The sequence below is a fragment of the Neoarius graeffei genome, chromosome 13 (assembly GCF_027579695.1).
Source record: "Neoarius graeffei isolate fNeoGra1 chromosome 13, fNeoGra1.pri, whole genome shotgun sequence".
Taxonomy (NCBI): domain Eukaryota; kingdom Metazoa; phylum Chordata; class Actinopteri; order Siluriformes; family Ariidae; genus Neoarius; species Neoarius graeffei.
Genome location: NC_083581.1, coordinates 27,838,752 through 27,854,135, shown reverse-complemented (window position 1 = coordinate 27,854,135; position 15,384 = coordinate 27,838,752).

Sequence of the window (15,384 nt, the reverse complement as noted above, 5' to 3'; positions counted from 1 at the left end):
GGTTCGAACCCGGAACCTTCTTGCTGTGAGGCGACCGTGCTAACCACTACACCACCGTGCCACCCTTTGTTAACGACACGTGTGCCGGAGCTCGTTAGGCGCACACGCAGCCCGAGGCGCGCCTTCAGGTGCACTAGCCAAGACGCGTAGGACTGATAGAGTTCTACGCAAGCGCAACACGATCGCACTAGAAAGCATGGTCAAGCTGCCAGTGTAGCTGCAGTCTTTTTAGTTGCGAATTACGAGTATTTCCTCTTGTGTTAATAATTCGCCATGTCAAAACAAGCAAAACTTTCCTCCTTCTTTTGACATGAAGAGAGGTCAGCAATTTATTATATATTTTTTTCCATCAAAGTTGCATTTTGTGGTTTCGAAGCTAAGTTTTAGTGCCATTTCTAGAACACAACATCAAGAAAACGTGGAAGAAACAGCGATAATGGAAGAGCCGGTTTCTAAGCTACCTAAAACTAGCAATGGTAATTATTTTTTGTTACATAATGTGCTCAGGCTGCCAGTCAGTGTGTGACCCCGCCTTTGAAAAATCCTAGCTACGCCCCTGTATATTCTGTACGTTGCTTTATAACTATACATGTAGGTCATTATTAGTTATAAGGGTGGTACAGAACATAATATGGTGTTATAATGAACTGTGATAAGCATGACGGTATGTTTAGAAATTATCAAGGAGTTACTTACAGCACTATATTATAGATTTATGAGGCATTATTAGAGTTTATACAGAGTTTAAAACTAGACGGCCTTTCGAATTCATAAAATCAGTGAAATTTAGTTCCCTCTCAAATTTTGTCATTGTGATATATGTTTATTTGTGTAATAGCTCATTTTTTAAAAAAATCGCTCGCTTTGCGCAGTCAAGCAGACAGAGGAAGTCCGTGTGCGTGTGTGCACGCTTACCTTCGTCTTATTCTTTTCCTTCTTCTTTTGGGTTTTACTGCAGCTGGCATCCACAGTGTTGCATTACTGCCATCTATAGGTTTACTTTGACCGTGCACTGACAGTTCCATCGTTCTGTCGCTAAACGAAAAGCTGATCACACCGAGGTGCTCGCTGACCGCTAATATTTATTAGTTTGGTCCTGTGTTTCCTTTCCTTCGTATATAACATAAGGTCTTTTCTTCTCGCTTTACATTACTGTAGTCGGTCTTTCACATTTCATTTGCGTCCTCCATTTTTCTCTCCTGTTTCAAATTTGTATCCCACAATGCCTTGCACAAACACGGAATGCCCACCACGTCATGCATGACGTAGTATCTTGAACTGGGTCAGGGTGAAGCAGGGAAAAAATAGCAGAGAATTTAAGGCCACATGGCCCTAAATTCATTTACTGTTCTATTAAAAGAAAACAAATAAAATTGGAAGTCTGCGATTCGAATTTAGTAGCTTTCGGTCCACTAAACAAAAATAATTGGGTGTCGGGAAAATTCTTTTTATGACCTACACTCGAAAAATCTGAAAGGCAGTCTAGCTTTAATGCTTACAAGGAATCTTTGCGATAAAAATTATAAGCATGTTTAAAATAGTTAATGAATATGAGCTTCACTGTAGGTGTTACCGAGTATTTGATTTTCCCACTTGCATTTTATCCATATGGATATTTGAAATTCTGCTTCAGAAGAAATCTTATAAAAGACTTTCCAGTCACAAGAAGTCTCATAAATCTAAGCAGGACTTAGAGAAGGATGAGCCTAGAGGAACAACCTCAAGCCAGAAGCAATCTCACTTCATCTGCTACATGACATCACTCTGTCTAGACACTTGAGTACAAAAGCACACTGTAACTCTGTAGTGTTCATGACTTTTCAGCAACTTCAGGACAGAGATTCTGCCTGGTGAATTTGGGAGGCGTTTAAAGGAACAGTCCACCGTACTTCCATAATGAAATATGCTCTTATCTGAATTGAGACGAGCTGCTCCGTACCTCCCCGAGCTTTGCGCGACCTCCCAGTCAGTCAGACGCAGTCAGACGCGCTGTCACTCCTGTTAGCAATGTAGCTAGGCTCAGTATGGCCAATGGTATTTTTTGGGGCTGTAGTTAGATGCGACCAAACTCTTCCGCGTTTTTCCTGTTTACATAGGTTTATATGACCAGTGATATGAAACAAGTTCAGTTACACAAATTGAAATGTAGTGATTTTCTATGCTATGGAAAGTCCGCACTATAATGACAGGCGTACTAACACCTTCTGCGCGCTTCGGCAGCACATTGATATCTGAGCTCCGTATCAATGCGCTGCCGAAGCGCACAGAAGGTGTTAGTACGCCTGTCATTATAGTGCGGACTTTCCATAGCATAGAAAATCGCTACATTTCAATTTGTGTAACTGAACTTGTTTCATATCACTGGTCATATAAACCTATGTAAACAGGAAAAACGCGGAAGAGTTTGGTCGCATCTAACTACAGCCCCAAAAAATACCATTGGCCATGCTGAGCCTAGCTACATTGCTAACAGGAGTGACAGCACGTCTGACTGTGTCTCACTGACTGGGAGGTCGCGCAAAGCTCGGATAGGTACAGAGCAGCTCGTCTCAATTCAGATAAGAGCATATTTCATTATGGAAGTACGGTGGACTGTTCCTTTAATAAACATGGAGGGGGACATTAGCATTCGAAATACTCTCTCACAAATTAGCATTTGAAGAACTTTACTAGGAAGCAAAGTTTGTAATTTGGCAAAGACATGCTTAAAGACATCCTGAAACCTGTAGTAAATACAGTATATTTTGCGGGATATCAACTATAAATTCAGCCTAAACGTCTCTTGTTCTGAAATATTTTATTCGCTAAATACAGTCTGTGCCAGATTACCAAAGTAAATGCAAATGAATATGCTTTACATATAGTTTTATTTTAGCACAAAATATTTTTAGTAGTGTGAACCAGTTCTGGGGCGGCACGGTGGTGTAGTGGTTAGCGCTGTCGCCTCACAGCAAGAAGGCCCGGGTTCGAGCCCAGCGGCCGGCGAGGGCCTTTCTGTGCGGAGTTTGCATGTTCTCCCCGTGTCCGCAAGGGTTTCCTCCGGGTGCTCCGGTTTCCCCCACAGTCCAAAGACATGCAGGTTAAATTAACTGGTGACTCTAAATTGACCGTAGGTGTGAATGTGAGTGTGAATGGTTGTCTGTGTCTATGTGTCAGCCCTGTGATGACCTGGCGACTTGTCCAGGGTGTACCCCGCCTTTCGCCCGTAGTCAGCTGGAATAGGCTCCAGCTTGCCTGTGATCCTGTAGAACAGGATAAAGCAGCTACAGATAATGGATGGATGAACCAGTTCTTTTAAAATATTGGTATCAAAATTATTGGCACCCTACAATGCATTTTGAAGTTATAGACAATGAAGCCTTTTCAGAAAGAAGGCTCATCCTGGGAAATGTTTAACTGCTCCAGATGTCTGAAATCATTTTTTATTCACCTGTTTGGCTTAAATAGTCAACAGTCTGATTTTACAACATATTGTATGTTTGAATGTTAAATATCTTGTATTCTGTATTATTTTTAGGGCTGCATTTGGTACTGGGCAGCTTTAGGGTTCCTGGTTCAATGCTGACTTCAGGTTATTGTCTACTCAGAGTTTCTAACGTTCTCCATATCCACTGTGAAAATAATTAAACAATGTATTATTTGTTAAAGGTAATGTGGTGTAACGCAATACCACAATATACACACACTCCCTGACCACTTTATATACAGGAACACCCATCCACCTGCAGTTGTTTTATGCCGTTATCTAATCAGCCGATCCCTTGACAGCAGGACAATGCATCAAATCATACAGATACAAATCAAGAGGTTCAGTTAATGTTCACTTCAAACATCCGAATGGGAAAAATTGTGATCTCAAAGTGTGACTAGATGGACTGGTTTGAGTATTTCAGAAACTGCTGATCTTCTTGGGTTTTTCACACACAGCAGTCTCTAGAGTTTACACAGAATGGTGCAAAAAACAAAAAACACCAAGTGAGCGAGCGACAGTTCTGTGGGTGGAAACAAACGCCTTGTTGATAAGAACGGGTCAGAGGAAAATGGCCAGATTGGTTCGAGCTTTTTTTTGCCAGGAAGGATATAGTAACATATAAATCACTCTTTACAACCGTGGTGAGCAGAAAAGCATCCCAGCATGCAACAGAAGATGACCACATTGGGTTCCAGTCCTGCAGCCAAGAACAGGAATCTGACAATCAAGAACAAGTTCCTATTAAAGTGGCCAGTGAGTGTATATCGATATTTGTTTCATGCTCCAAATATTCATGTCTATATTTGTATTCATATTGGCCTGGGAAATGGGAGTGGTCTATGTCCTGGAAAAACAGGTCATTTTTTTTCATGACTCAATTTAATAACAAATTTACGGACCATAACTTTATTCAAATCAAAGCTTCAATCTAATGTGTAAATAAACTCACAAACTATGGTTATGTCTTTCCCAAATCAGAAAGCTGATGTTTATAGTATGGCTAGTAACTAATATCATACTTATTTTAGTTTTTGGGTTTATTACACTTCTGAAATATTAAAATAAACCAAAACTCACAGACCGGGCAAGGAGGGCATTAATCAGAGATACGACAAAGGCACCAACAATAACGCTAAGGGAGCTGCAAAGATCCACAGTGGAGATGGGAGTATCTGTCCATAGGACCACTTTAAGCCGTACAGTCCACAGACCAGGGCTTTATGGAAGAGTGGCCAGAAAAAAGTCATTGCTTAAAAAAACACATTTGGAGTTTGCCCAAAAGCATGTGACAGATTCCCCAAACACATGGAAGAAGATTCTCTGGTCAAATGAGACAAAATTTAAAATTTTTGGCCATCATGGGAAACACCATGTGTGGCGCAAACCCAACACCCTGAGAACACCATCCCTACAATGAAGCATGGTGGTGGCAGCATCATGCTGTGGGGATGTTTTTCATCTGCAGGGACAGAAAAGCTGGTCAGGATTGATGGAAAGATGGATGGCACTACAACCTGATTCCAAAAAAGTTGGGACAAAGTACAAATTGTAAATAAAAATGGAATGCAATGATGTGGAAGTTTCAAAATTCCATATTTTATTCAGAATAGAACATAGATGACATATCAAATGTTTAAACTGAGAAAATGTATCATTTAAAGATAAAAATCGGGTGATTTTAAATTTCATGACAACAACACATCTCAAAAAAGTTGGGACAAGGCCATGTTTCCCACTGTGAGACATCCCCTTTTCTCTTTACAACAGTCTGTAAACGTCTGGGGACTGAGGAGACAAGTTGCTCAAGTTTAGGGATAGGAATGTTAACCCATTCTTGTCTAATGTAGGATTCTAGTTGCTCAACTGTCTTAGGTCTTTTTTGTCGTATCTTCCGTTTTATGATGCGCCAAATGTTTTCTATGGGTGAAAGATCTGGACTGCAGGCTGGCCAGTTCAGTACCCGGACCCTTCTTCTACACAGCCATGATGCTGTAATTGATGCAGTATGTGGTTTGGCATTGTCATGTTGGAAAATGCAAGGTCTTCCCTGAAAGAGACATCGTCTGGATGGGAGCATATGTTGCTCTAGAACCTGGATATACCTTTCAGCATTGATGGTGTCTTTCCAGATGTGTAAGCTGCCCATGCCACATGCACTAATGCAACCCCATATCATCAGAGATGCAGGCTTCTGAACTGAGCGCTGATAACAACTTGGGTTGTCCTTCTCCTCTTTAGTCCGAATGACACGGCGTCCCTGATTTCCATAAAGAACGTCAAATTTTGATTCGTCTGACCACAGAACAGTTTTCCACTTTGCCACAGTCCATTTTAAATGAGCCTTGGCCCAGAGAAGACGTCTGCGCTTCTGGATCATGTTTAGATACGGCTTCTTCTTTGAACTATAGAGTTTTAGCTGGCAACGGCGGATGGCATGGTGAATTGTGTTCACAGATAATGTTCTCTGGAAATATTCCCGAGCCCATTTTGTGATTTCCAATACAGAAGCATGCCTGTATGTGATGCAGTGCCGTCTAAGGGCCCGAAGATCACAGGCACCCAGTATGGTTTTCCGGCCTTGACCCTTACGCACAGAGATTCTTCCAGATTCTCTGAATCTTCTGATGATATTATGCACTGTAGATGATGATATGTTCAAACTCTTTGCAATTTTACACTGTCGAACTCCTTTCTGATATTGCTCCACAATTTGTCGGCGCAGAATTAGGGGGATTGGTGATCCTCTTCCCATCTTTACTTCTGAGAGCCGCTGCCACTCCAAGATGCTCTTTTTATACCCAGTCATGTTAATGACCTATTGCCAATTGACCTAATGAGCTGCAATTTGGTCCTCCAGCTGTTCCTTTTTTGTACCTTTAACTTTTCCAGCCTCTTATTGCCCCTGTCCCAACTTTTTTGAGATGTGTTGCTGTCATGAAATTTCAAAATGTCTCACTTTCGACATTTGATATGTTGTCTATGTTCTATTGTGAATACAATATCAGTTTTTGAGATTTGTAAATTATCGCATTTCGTTTTTATTTACAATTTGTACTTTGTCCCAACTTTTTTGGAATCGGGGTTGTATACATATATATATAAAATTCTTGTGTGTGTGTGTGTATATATATATATATATATATATATATATATATATATATACACAAGAATTTTATTTTATACAGTAATTTTATCCATCTAGGTGAACCTTACACACAATGTTTCAGGTGTTAAAGAGCTGCAGATGTAGCCGCAATGCCTTCCAAACAAGCTCTAGATATCCTCACTGAACTCTACCACCATGCTTAATTCTTGTTCTTTTTGACAGGCTCAAGTCATTTGGCAGCTGTGCTTTCCTTGAACTGTCCAAGCAACACAAACGTAGATTGAAAAAGAAGAGTAAAAAGATCCAAAGAAGATCCAAATGCACCCTGTGCACCTACACCACATCCAAAGTATACTCACAGCCAGACAACAGTAAAATTCATGGCCATCTCTTGTTAAAATACTGGTCCTTCAGACAGCACCATCTGGCACAGCGCTGGAAAGCGGAATGGAGAGACGACAAAGCCAAATGTGAGATGTGTTCAGGGAATCGGACTCTGAATATCCGCATTGTCACCAAGCCAGAGTGCACTGAGGGCGAAGCATGCTTGCACTTGCAGCAAGCAGAGACAGAAATCTGAAAACATTCATCATTTCACAAAGGTAGAAAAGGTTCGCATATCAGTGAATAATAGATTTCAGTTAAAATATTTCTGACATTTTCATAAAATGGCTCACTTCTGCCTTATAGCTCTTTTTACTGGACCCTGGATACATTTTTGCCATTTGGATGTCACGCCTTGCATTGATTGTACTGCCCTCTACTGGATATTATGGTCTTGGGGAAGCTACTGTGCAGTGGTCAAGCTATAAGATCATAATGTTTTAAAAGAGCTAAGCTGCTCCCAAACTGCACTGAAGATACTGTAAGGAAGTGAGGAAGACTTTTTGTTCAGTGATGGAGCTAATGTTTTGCACATTAAAATATAAAAAAATAATAAAACCTAAAGAAAATACAACCCCGATTCCAAAAAAGTTGAGACAAAGTACAAATTGTAAATAAAAATGGAATGCAATGATATGGAAGTTTCAAAGTTCCATATTTTATTCAGAATAGAACATAGATGACATATCAAATGTTTAAACTGAGAAAATGTATCATTTAAAGAGAAAAATCAGGTGATTTTAAATTTCATGACAACAACACATCTCAAAAAAGTTGGGACAAGGCCATGTTTCCCACTGTGAGACATCCCCTTTTCTCTTTACAACAGTCTGTAAACGTCTGGGGACTGAGGAGACAAGTTGCTCAAGTTTAGGGATAGGAATGTTAACCCATTCTTGTCTAATGTAGGATTCTAGTTGCTCAACTGTCTTAGGTCTTTTTTGTCGTATCTTCCGTTTTATGATGCGCCAAATGTTTTCTCTGGGTGAAAGATCTGGACTGCAGGCTGGCCAGTTCAGTACCCGGACCCTTCTTCTACGCAGCCATGATGCTGTAATTGATGCAGTATGTGGTTTGGCATTGTCATGTTGGAAAATGCAAGGTCTTCCCTGAAAGAGATGTCGTCTGGATGGGAGCATATGTTGCTCTAGAACCTGGATATACCTTTCAGCATTGATGGTGTCTTTCCAGATGTGTAAGCTGCCCATGCCACACGCACTAATGCAACCCCATACCATCAGAGATGCAGGCTTCTGAACCGAGCGCTGATAACAACTTGGGTCGTCCTTCTCCTCTTTAGTCCAAATGACACGGCGTCCCTGATTTCCATAAAGCACTTCAAATTTTGATTCGTCTGACCACAGAACAGTTTTCCACTTTGCCACAGTCCATTTTAAATGAGCCTTGGCCCAGAGAAGATGTCTGCGCTTCTGGATCATGTTTAGATGCGGCTTCTTCTTTGAACTATAGAGTTTTAGCTGGCAACGGCGGATGGCACGGTGAATTGTGTTCACAGATAATGTTCTCTGGAAATATTCCCGAGCCCATTTTGTGATTTCCAATACAGAAGCATGCCTGTATGTGATGCAGTGCCGTCTAAGGGCCTGAAGATCACAGGCACCCAGTATGGTTTTCCGGCCTTGACCCTTACGCACAGAGATTCTTCCAGATTCTCTGAATCTTTTGATGATATTATGCACTGTAGATGATGATATGTTCAAACTCTTTGCAATTTTACGCGTGCGAACTCCTTTCTGATATTGTTCCACTATTTGTCGGCGCAGAATTAGGGAGATTGGTGATCCTCTTCCCATCTTTACTTCTGAGAGCCGCTGCCACTCCAAGATGCTCTTTTTATGCCCAGTCATGTTAATGATCTATTGCCAATTGACCTAATGAGTTGCAATTTGGTCCTCCAGCTGTTCCTTTTTTGTACCTTTAACTTTTCCAGCCTCTTATTGCCCCGTCCCAACTTTTTTGAGATGTGTTGCTGTCATGAAATTTCAAATGAGCCAATATTTGGCATGAAATTTCAAAATGTCTCACTTTCGACATTTGATATGTTGTCTATGTTCTATTGTGAATACAATATCAGTTTTTGAGATTTGTAAATTATTGCATTCCGTTTTTATTTGCAATTTGTACTTTGTCCCAACTTTTTTGGAATCGGGGTTGTACGATAAACACATTTACAAATATAGCTTTATATGCCATAAGACAGATTTAACTCTTCTCTTTGTAAAATATTCTTTATAAGAAGGAGTTAACATTATTTAACTTTATACCACAGACCTCCTAAATGATCATACAGGTTTATTCTAAGACATAGGTCAGTGGGCATGCACTAGCAACCCCTCACTCCCCTTGGTCAGGGTTACGACTGAAGACTGGACTTGGCAGACTGCACTTAGGAGACCACCACCTGGTGGTTCTACGGGCAAGAAGGAATGCGGACCCAGCAAAGCATTTGTGGAGCATGATCGGGTCACAGTGCAACACATAGAACACTGTTGACCATGCACTGCATCCTGACCTAGCTCCAGCCATCTTGTTTTTGTCTTGCCCCTGGACCCAGTTAGGTCGGGACAAGAGAGCGAGGATGATGGCTACGTAACTCTCCCTCACTCTAATCCAAGTCATGACTTCAAATTCAAGTCCTGTGGCGGTGAACAAGTAGCGAAGCAGCAGGTGCGGAAACACTGGAAGCTGTAGTCATGAACCTGCACACAGGCCCAGGGCATAGGGTCGCTCTCTGCTGGAGCGAAGCAGCAGCGGAGTTTGGCAGTCCCCTGGGTGTCTGAGCAGCCCTGTTTAGGATTGCTCACCTCCATGGAGGAAGGGGCTAGAAAAGGTATACTCGCATTTGTCCTACAATAAACTGAGAAGCATCTATGGATAGCTGTGTCTGTGTCAGTGACTGTTTGCTCCCAGATTGAGCCGTGATGCAGAATCTCTTGGGTGGCAGAAGGCTACATTCCTAAATCATACTTTGTCAATTCAGCCTCCTTCGGTCCAGACAGATCAAAACCTAACAGGCTATCAATGAGCAGATGAGTTCTGAAGATCTGCAGTATTTCAATAAAGCTGCTTTCAATCAATGTTTATCTGCCCACATGGTTTTCTATGGTGGCAGTTCAGTGAGATCCAGGGACCCTAGAGGTCCATGAAACATAGCCAGGGGGTCCTGGTTATTTTTTGGCACAGTGGTGCAACCCACATTTCCAAAGTTCTTATATTTAGGGGTCTATGCAAGAAAGTCACCTCAGACTTAATATGTTCAATCAATGGAGAGTTCAGGAATCTCAGACCATCTCATTATCTCTAGCCACTTTATCCTGTTCTACAGGATCGCAGGCAAGCTGGAGCCTATCCCAGCCGACTACGGGCGAAAGGCGGGGTACACCCTGGACAAGTCGCCAGGTCATCACAGGGCTGACACATAGACACAGACAACCATTCACACTCACATTCACACCTACGGTCAATTTAGAGTCACCAGTTAACCTAACCTGCATGTCTTTGGACTGTGGGGGAAACCGGAGCACCCGGAGGAAACCCACGCAGACACGGGGAGAACATGCAAACAGAAAGGCCCTCGCCGGCCACGGGGCTCGAACCCGGACCTTCTTGCTGTGAGGCGACAGCGCTAACCACTACACCACCGTGCCGCCGAAATCAGGAATTGAAAGCATAACATTTTAATAATGTTCAAGAAATAAAGGAGCTGGTCATGATGGACTGAAGCCTAGTCTTCTCAAGAAATGCTCGCCTGCTATATTGAAACCTCTTCTTCACATATTGACTTGTTCACTTGCTACAGGCCGTTGTCCTGACCAATTCATAAATAAATTCATATAAATCTGATGAAAGGGCTAAATTCTCAAATTATAGATCAATATCTATTCTTCCTTGTTTGGACAAAGTACTTGAAAGAATTGTGTACAACAGACTAACTGAGTATTTAAATGAACACAATCTCCTTTACTCTCATCAATATGGATTTAGAGAAAAACACTCTACTGTGATGGGTCTGGTTCAACTAATTGATCGATTTTCAAGGGCTTTGAATAATTATGAATTTACTATCGGGGTTTTTACTGTATAGACCTGTCCAAAGCATTCGATCCTGTTGATCATGGTCTTCTGGTTAAAAAATTGCAGCTGTATGGTATCAAAGGAATTGAGCTCCAATGGTTCCTTGACTATCTCAACAACCGTAAACAGTTTGTTTCTTGGAATGGTTCTGAATCTAGCTATAGGAAGTTATCATGTGGTGTACCACAAGGTTCTATTCTTGGTCCTTTGCTTTTTATTATTTATGTAAATGACTTATACCTGGTTTCAAAAAACATGTTTTTTTTTATCATTTTTGCTGATGATACGAATATGTTTATGTCGAATCCAAATTATGAAGACCTAATTATTCAAACAAATGCTGAACTCAATAAAGTTAATCTTTGGTTTCAAAAAAATAAATTATCCCTCAATATCAAAAAAACTTCATACATGGTAATTATACCAAAGAATACGAAAAAAAAAATACCCCTTGATAAAGATGTCTATACACTACCGTTCAAAAGTTTGGGGTCACTTTGAAATGTCCTTATTTTTGAAAGAAAAGCACTGTTCTTTTCAATGAAGATCACTTTAAACTAATCAGAAATCCACTCTATACATTGCTAATGTGGTAAATGACTATTCTAGCTGCAAATGTCTGGTTTTTGGTGCAATATCTCCATAGGTGTATAGAGGCCCATTTCCAGCAACTCTCACTCCAGTGTTCTAATGGTACAATGTGTTTGCTCATTGCCTCAGAATGCTAATGGATGATTAGAAAACCCTTGTACAATCATGTTAGCACAGCTGAAAACAGTTGAGCTCTTTAGAGAAGCTATAAAACTGACCTTCCTTTGAGCAGATTGATTTTTCTGGAGCATCACATTTGTGGGGTCGATTAAATGCTCAAAATGGCCAGAAAAATGTCTTGACTATATTTTCTATTCATTTTACAACTTATGGTGGTAAATAAAAGTGTGACTTTTCATGGAAAACACAAAATTGTCTGGGTGACCCCAAACTTTTGAACGGTAGTGTATATCCAATCATTCTCTTGTTAGAGCGCAATATGTCAAGTTTTTAGGTGTCTACATTGCTGAAAAATTAAATTGGAAAAAACATATATCATTTATTTGCAACAAAGTTGCTAAAAACATTGGCGTCATCAGCAGGATAAGACGTTTTACCTAGAAAGAGTCTTATATCACTCTATTATACTTTAATATATCCTTTTCTTTCCTACTGCAATCTTGTATGGGCAAGCACTTACAGAACAAACCTCAAACACCTTGTTACTTTACAGACACGATTTGTTAGAATGGTTACGTACTCTGAACCACTTGCGAGCTCGGGCCGTCTGTTTCAAAAACGTGCAATTTTGAATGTTTATGATATAAATGTGTATCAGATTTGCTTATTTGTGTTCCAGCAAAGAATGAATCTCTTACCTCCAAGTTTCTGTCATATATTTGTGTCTAATAGCCAAGTTCATAGCTACCAGACACGAAACTCTTTCGATCTTCACACTGCCATTTTTAGAACTGCAGCTCTTGGGCAATTTGCAATACGTTATCAAGGTCCACGTCTCTGGAATCAGCGACCTGACTATCTGAAAAAATGTATCTATTTAATATCATTTAAAAAGGCTCTCAAAAGGCACCTCGTCAGTCAAACTACCTACCATCAAACATAATAAGTTATCTATAGTTATGTTGTTTGTTTATTTATTGTCTTAATCCACTCTGGGGTTTTTTTCTATTTTTATTCATGTATTGTATTTTTATTGTTTTACATTATTCATTTATGAATGTTCATCTCATCTCATTATCTGTAGCCGCTTTATCCTTCTACAGGGTCGCAGGCAAGCTGGAGCCTATCCCAGCTGACTACGGGCGAAAGGCGGGGTACACCCTGGACAAGTCGCCAGGTCATCACAGGGCTGACACATAGACACAGACAACCATTCACACTCACATTCACACCTACGGTCAATTTAGAGTCACCAGTTAACCTAACCTGCATGTCTTTGGACTGTGGGGGAAACCGGAGCACCCGGAGGAAACCCACGCGGACACGGGGAGAACATGCAAACTCCACACAGAAAGGCCCTCGCCGGCCCCGGGGCTCGAACCCAGACCTTCTTGCTGTGAGGCGACAGCGCTAACCACTACACCACCGTGCCGCCCCATTTATGAATGTATATTTATTTTTCTTCTTATATTCACTGTATAATTACTCAGTTGATTGCTTTTTTCATTTAATTGTTTCTCTTTTTTGCCTTTGTTTGTAACAAATGTGGTGTTTGATTACTGTTTATATGGGTGAGGTTTTTTATTGTTTACATTATTTTAAATGATATGCTTGTGCAGGGCAGCACGGTGGTGTAGTGGTTAGCACTGTAGCCTCACAGCAAGAAGGTCCAGGTTCGAGCCCCGTGGCCGGCGAGGGCCTTTCTGTGCGGAGTTTGTATGTTCTCCCCGTGTCCGCGTGGGTTTCCTCCGGGTGCTCTGGTTTCCCCCACAGTCCAAAGACATGCAGGTTAGGTTAACTGGTGACTCTAAATTGACCGTAGGTGTGAATGTGAGTGTGAATGGTTGTCTGTGTCTATGTGTCAGCTCTGTGATGACCTGGCGACTTGTCCAGGGTGTACCCCGCCTTTCGCCCGTAGTCAGCTGGGATAGGCTCCAGCTTGCCTGCGACCCTGTAGAACAGGATGAAGCGGCTAGAGATAATGAGATGAGACCACTTTGAAAGTTTTAAATTTGAAAGATTACTGTCAGTATACTTCTTTGCTTTAAGAATGTTAAAGGTCTCATTGCATCGTTTTTTCATTAATTGTGCGGTGGTCTCTAGTATGAATGAATGCCCTGTGAGCCGGTTTTGGTGAAAAAAATGCTGTGGTTCTCCTGTTTCAGGCTGTTCTAGTTTGGTGGAGGAGTGGGTGGCGGGAGAACGACAGGATTTCAGCTCTTACTCATTAATATTCATGACATGTAAACGTGTTACCTCTGATTGGCTAACAGCAATCAGTAAACGTGTTACCTCTGATTGGCTAACAGCACTGTGACGCTACCTCCAGTGGGTCAGAACAAGCGGATGTGGGTGTCTTTGTAAAAACTGTTTTGATTGGCTATTATGGTCTCGACATCGATGTTTTGACCAATAACAATGTAGATAACACGAATTTTACATCACATTCAACGAGATTTAAACGAGACTAAAGATGACGACTTACAAATACTGTAATGTGTAAACATCGTTGGAGTTAATAAAGTTTGAACAGCATGAAGGAACATACCCCAACCCCCCGAAATTAATAAAAAAAAATTCTCAACAGATTTGGCATAATATAAAAAGGTCTTTTTTTACTCAGAAAAAGCGGAAATCCGCCGAAAAGCGGGAAACTCTCATCCCTGCCTAGCTTGTGACCATGTCATGCATGCTAACGTGGAGAATATGAACATGCTATTTTGTAACAAAAGCCTTCAAACAATAAGTTCATGTTTTACTTCCAGCTTGTGAGCTGGTGGTCGACAGATCCAGGTATTAAAAACAACCTCGAAGCAAAACCACTACTGAAGGCACCGAAGTTTGAAAAGTCACTGTGGTTGAAATGATCAGAACACAGTGCTAACGCTGCATTATACTTCGCTGGTGGTGTTCCAAAGATAAATTCCAACCATTTCTTCTTCACCTCTTCTATCTTGGGCAAGAAATGCAACGTTGATGTGTTATTGCCACAAATAACACAGGCACGAACTTGTTCAGACATGTTTTCAGCTTGCTGTTGGGTCCTCTTCGTTAACTACTGACAAGATGGGCTCTGCTATCTGTCCTCGCGCTTAAATCCGAACTTTCTTCCCGTGGGCAGTCACAAGCCAAGGTGGGCGAGGCCATGAATACTAATTTTCAAAGTGACGTAACTTCGTATGGCTTTTTCTGATCGCTCGTTTTTCCGACTATTTTCTTTCATAAGCTAATACAGGAAATGGGAGTAGAATTACATTTTCACATGCAGCATGCATATGCAACTCGGAGTAAACTATGGTATTTCATAAAGAGCCAGTATTAAACGTTTTTGGTGGAAGGGCACCTTTAATGGAGAAGTACAGGGAAGGCCAGAGAAAGCTACATTATGTGTTTGTAGACCTGGAGAAGGCATACGACAGAGTGCCGAGAGATGAGTTATGGTATTGTATGAGAAAGAGTGGAGTGAATGAGAAGTATATTAGAGTGGTGCAAGACATGTATGAGAACAGTGAAACAGCAGTGAGGTGTGCAGTTGGAACGACTGAATGGTTCAAGGTGAAGGTGGGACTCCATCAAGGATCTGCTTTGAGTCCTTTCTTGTTTGCCATAGTGATGG